This window comes from Raphanus sativus, chromosome 7 (assembly GCF_000801105.2).
Source record: "Raphanus sativus cultivar WK10039 chromosome 7, ASM80110v3, whole genome shotgun sequence".
In the NCBI taxonomy this organism is placed as follows: domain Eukaryota; kingdom Viridiplantae; phylum Streptophyta; class Magnoliopsida; order Brassicales; family Brassicaceae; genus Raphanus; species Raphanus sativus.
In genome coordinates, this window is record NC_079517.1 from 20,095,775 (window position 1) to 20,101,380 (window position 5,606).

General features: G+C 43.9%; 1 non-coding gene across 1 annotated transcript; it reads left to right on the forward strand.

The window, feature by feature from the left end:
• Window positions 1–1,386: 1,386 nt before the first annotated feature.
• On the forward strand, window positions 1,387–1,493 carry LOC130498161 (small nucleolar RNA R71). Its single transcript, XR_008937083.1, has one exon. It is a non-coding gene; the product is annotated as a small nucleolar RNA R71 (small nucleolar RNA).
• Window positions 1,494–5,606: the final 4,113 nt, after the last annotated feature.

The window sequence follows — 5,606 nt, forward strand, 5'->3', positions numbered from 1 at the left end:
ACACTTCTTGTATTGAGTGAAGCCAAGCTTCTTTGCCACATACAAAGGCATCAAGCTGACACTAGCTCCCAAATCGCAGAGACATTTCTCAAATACCATAGGTCCAAGAGCACAAGGTAGTGTGAAGCATCCTGGATCCTCTAGCTTCCCTGGAGCATCAAGCCTCTGAATGATGGCATTGCACTCATGACTTAGAACCATCATGCCCTCCATCTCCTTCTTCTTACCAGCTACATCATCTTTCAGGAACTTGCTGTATTGAGGAATCAGCATGAAAGCATCAATGATGGGCATTGTAACCTGAGCTTCACTCATCTGCTTCTCAAACAAAGCCTTGTACTTCTGTAGCAGCTGCTTCTTGAATCTACCAGAGAATGGAAGCTTGGGTTCATAGGGAGGAGGGACAGAAGAGCTCTCACCTGCTGGAGCAGCAGATTCACCATCTTTTGTTGTCTTCTTCTCTTCTCCAACCTTTTCTTTACCCTTATCTTTCTCAATCTTCTCCAAGATCTCATCATCTGTCTTCTCATCAACAATGACCACTACATCATCTAGATTGATGGCTACCTCCTCACCTTGTTTCTCAGCATCCTTGGTGAGGGTTCTAGGAGGTAACTGCTTACCACTCCTGAGTGTGACAGCTTTGCTTCCTTGGGGTTTTGATCAGATTTTCCAGGTAGAGATCCTGGCTGGCGATTCTGGTGGGTGCTCATGGAAGCAAACTGAGTCTCCAAATTCTTGACAGAAGAAGCGAGGTGGGTGAATTTGTTGTTGAGCTCATTGTAGCTCCCATCAATCTTGGAGTGAAGGTTCTTCAGCTCATAGCCCACATGCTTCTCACTTCTAGTCTGAGAGTCCAAGATCTATTTCAGTAAGGCATCAGTGCTGCTCTGTTGAGGGGCAGAGGAGCTAGGAGAGGAGTTTTGCTGAGGCTGATAGTTGCTCTGCTGGTTGTTTCTATAGGGCTTCTGTTGGTAGTTGTTGTACTGAAAGTTGGGTTCCTTCTTGTACCAGCTACCATTGCTGTTGATGAAACACAATTCTTCTTGCCCTTCCAAACCCTCAACCTCATTGACAGTAGGAGGTATCTCCTGTTGTGGGTTACCAACAAAGTTCACATGCGCTTGTGTGGCCCTATCAGCAATGAGTTTGTCAATCTTCTCCTGAAGAGCCTTTATCTCATTCCTTGTTTGCTTGTCATCACCTCTACTGCTTCTGTCATGGTCTCCACTGTAGACTGCATCAATCTTAACCATGTTGTCAACCAGAACCTCTGCCTCTTCCTTAGTTCTACCCAAAAAGAACCCATTGCTAGCTGTATTCAGTCTGGCTCTGTACTTAGGAAGAGCACCTCTGTAGAATGTGCTCAGCAAGCTCTCCTTAGAGAATCCATGGTGTGGGCACTGAGCTTGGTAACCATTGAATCTCTCCCAAGCTTCACTGAATCCTTCCAAGTTCTTCTGTTGGAATCTGGAGATCTCATTCCTCAACTTAGCAGTTCTTGAGGTAGAGAAGAACTTCTCCAAGAATGCCTTTTTGCAGTCTTCCCAAGTGGTGATGGAGTCACTTGGTAGAGACTTCTCCCACTGACGTGTCTTATCCCCAAAGAGAAAGGGAATAGCTTATCCTCTGACACACCATTAGTCTTTGACATACCACAGTAACTGTCAAACTTATCCAAGTGATCAAATGGGTCCTCCACAGCCAGACCATGATACTTGTTGTTCTCCATGCAGTTTAGCAGTCCTGACTTGATCTCAAAGTTGTTAGCAGCCACAACTGGTGCTCGGATTCCAAGTCTAGGACCATGGATGTTGGGGCGGTCATAAGTGCCAATGGGGCGAGCTGGTCGCTGTTGGGGTCCTTGTGGAGCATCGTTTACTCCATTGGGGTTCAGAGGATTTTGTGGATCAGCCATCTCAGCTTCCTGTGTCTGCAGTAAAGCTTGTTGCTCTTCTTCTCTTCTTTTTCTAGCACACTCTCTTTCTAAAGCTCTGATGTCTACGGCTCTTGGAACAAGGTATGATGTACCTTTGCTCCTCAAGTTCATACACCTGAAAATCACAAAGAGGTGAAGAAGAGAATCAGTAACTTACAAAAAATAAAAATGACTTAGTCTCAAGCAAATGACTAAATCTCAATGTTTAAATCAAACTCAGAATTTGGCAACGGCGCCAATTTGATGTTAGGAGTTTTGAGGCTCCTAAGTCAAATGATAGTAAAGTGGAAGTAAGTTGTCGAACCAGTTCTGAGGGACTCAAAGCAGTGAGAATGCAAGTATTTGCTTAATCTAAGTGCAACCAATGATTGGATGAATTCTAAACTAATGATTAAAGCTAATGCAAAACAGTAAAATGATACTCTTAAGCTATTGGAAAGGAGAACTCATGGGTATAGGGATTTAGACCTTGGGTGATCAGGTTTCGATCTAAGGAATGCAAATGATAAATCAAACTATCAACCTTAAGCCTAGACACAATTCTAAACAAGCTCTATGTCTAGATGAATGCTCATTTGCTAACATGTCTCAAACATCAAATGTCTTTGGTTGAATAACATGCAAGCAATCATTACTAACAAGTCTATTAGCTATCTTAGCATCTTTAACAACAAATGTCTTGGGCAAAGTAAACTAAAAGCTTAGGAGAGTTGACTCAGGCATTTCATCAAACACCTGTCGGGTGAGAAATGCCTAGAGATCATCCTTTGAGTGGCCTACTCAAATGATGCATTAAGATCACTCTACTAGCAAGGAACAAGTATGATCTATACATAAAACATCCTAGAACTAGCCTAATCACCTTTAATCTCCCTAACCCATGAATCCAAAAGTGGATTACTCACTAATCTCCATGATTCATCTTAAACCCATGGTGGATTTCAGATGAATCATATAGAGAATTAGAAGAGAAACTCACAAGAACAAGAACAATCAAATCCAAAAGAGAGCTTTTCTTGAGAGAGTTTTGTGTATTCCAATGTCAAAAGATAATCTGCCAATGGTGGCTACAAAGAATACTTAAACATTAGGTTTTTCAGTGCAAACACGTGCACAATAAATTGCAAAAAGGTCCTTCAAAAATAATAAAATCGTGCAGCTGGTGATGCGGAGCGACCCCCGAGAGTCGCTCCAGCACGTCGCTCTGGCTTCGGGAACGACCTCGGGTGGTCGCTCTGAGGGGTCGCTCTGACCTCGTTTCTTCGTGTCTCCGAGTGATGAGAACGCGAGCGACTTGGAGGTGTCGCTCTGGGAAGGTCGCTCTGAGAGGTGGGGCACAGCGACTCCGTAGGGTCGCTCCGGGAAGGTCGCTCCGATGCTTTGCTCGTCCAGTGATCACCTTTTTCACCTCTTTTGAGCTCCAAACACATCCAAATGTCTCCAATAGCTTCACTTGGCACTCCAGTACCTAATAGAGACTTATGCATGCAAAATGCAACCTAAACATGTCTAAATCATATTCTATATGATGAAAATGCATATGAATGAATAGCTAAAACAATGCAAATATGCAAGATATCAGTGACGTGCCATCATACGATTCTCTAGTATGTGTTCAGGATCGAGTCTCGCCCTAGGGGCTTGTCTCGATGTCTTTGAAACTTGCGAGGTAGCAGGTTCTTGATCTTTTCTGACTTCCTTGGATGGTTTCAATCCCTTTAAGGATTGAGAATTTTAGGCATTGGTGGTAGGTTGATGGTTCTGCTTTCATGTTATACAGCCAAGGTCTTCTGAGAATGGCGTTGAATGAAATTAGGTGGCTTTCATGATGAATTCGACGATCTTACTTATGTCTCTGGCAGTAAGCGTGAGTCCAATTGACCCGAGGGAGTAAGTTGTTTCCACGGCGAATCCAATAAGTGGTTCGTTCTTGCTTGAGAAGGGATTTTGTAAACCCCATTCTCTTGAAAGCGTCATAGAAGAGGACATTGGCGGAGCGCCCGGTATCCATCATAACTCGGGATAATTCGCATCCTCCAAGGTCGAGTCGTATTACGATGGCATTGTCGTGAGGTTTATCGAGGTCGGTAGTCTCGTTTTCTTCAAAGGTGATTTCATGGTCGGGACCTGATAAGGGTTCTCGGACACCGATATTGTTCTCAGCTCTTCGTTGATAAGCTTTAATCGAGTTCACCGAGTTACAAAACTTTGACCCTCCACAGATGAAATCAATACGTTGTTTGGATTGGTTTTTATCGATTGCTGAGAAGTACCATTTCTTGGTTAGCACTGGTTGGTAGCGCTTTTTCCCCCCAGACAGGTTATGGTGGGACGACTGACTGCATGCTGTCTTTCTTCTGGTTTTGAATTTTTTGGGTTATCTGTTTTTCCAAACGTTTTCGGAACCTGCGGACCTTGTCTGCCAGTTTGTTCGTGGTTTGTTTCCTGAACTGTTGGTTTACTTTCGATGGTTAGGGTTGGGCAGGTTTGGACTCAACGTAATCCTCAGGGCTCTGGATCGTTATTATGATGTTGATGTGTGTCGTCTCTTTTGTCTGAGGTGTGGTTTTGTTGGAGTTCTCTCGTTTGTTTCCCCATGAGATCATGTCGACCCTTTTCTTGGGTGCCGGCGGAGGTGAGTTTGGTGATTCATTTTCGGCTTCTCGGCCTCTTTTATTAGAGGCCGTTTTTGTTTTTTCCATTGCTTTTCGGAGATGGCATTTCCTCTTCTCCGGGCTCTTTTCCGCTTTCTTTATTTTCATCCTTGTTCCGGAGTGCTGTCCGGCATTCTTCAGTTGAAAATTCCTTCTGTTTGTGGAAGGTGCAATATATGTTCAGGTCGAAGGTCGATATTTTTTTCTGAGGCGAGCTGTTTATAGCATAAGAATTCTGTCCTCGAGTTGGTGATTCTTTGGTGACATGAGTCTTTTGACTGAGGTTGTTTTTGTTTGCAAGGAATTGTTTTTTCAGGGCGGCAAACTCCTCTTCATGGGCTGCAAAATATGAAGCTCGATGTAAGGCATTATCCAACGAGACAGGAGCTCATACAGCCATTTCTTTTTTGAAATTTGATGAGAACCAAACACCGTTTTTCAAGGCTGTTGGGGCTATGCCTTCGTTTAGGTGGGAAATCATTGACTTTATTTCCCTGAATTTGTTGATGTAAGCTCTCAATGGTTCGACGGGTGCTTGTCGGAGATTCCAAAGGTCGGCTTCTGTTTCTCTTATTTCTATGAATACCGATTATTGTTTAAGGAACACCGATACTTGTTGAGTAAAGTTGTCGATCGAGTTCCCTTCGAGGCAGGCGAACCATTCTAGTGCAGATCCGGTGAGGTTCTCAGCGAAGAAGCAAAAATATCCGGCTTCTTTTTTTGTCATCATTGAGATGCGCTCTCGATATCACGAGCCGGAAGGCTCGGACGTGGGCTCTAGGATCGGTATTACTAGAGTATTTGGGGGAACTTAATTTTTCCCACGTCGTCTAGCATTACGCTAGCGACCCGATTGGTAAATAGGGTCCTTCTGGTCTCCTCTATGACCATGTCGATGTCAGGGGCCAAGCTCATTGCCATGTGCATGATGGCATGTATACCTCTGAGCTCGGCGTCATTTCTTTCGATGCAGTTCTGGAAGTTTTTTACTTCATTTGGTATTCTCGGTTCTT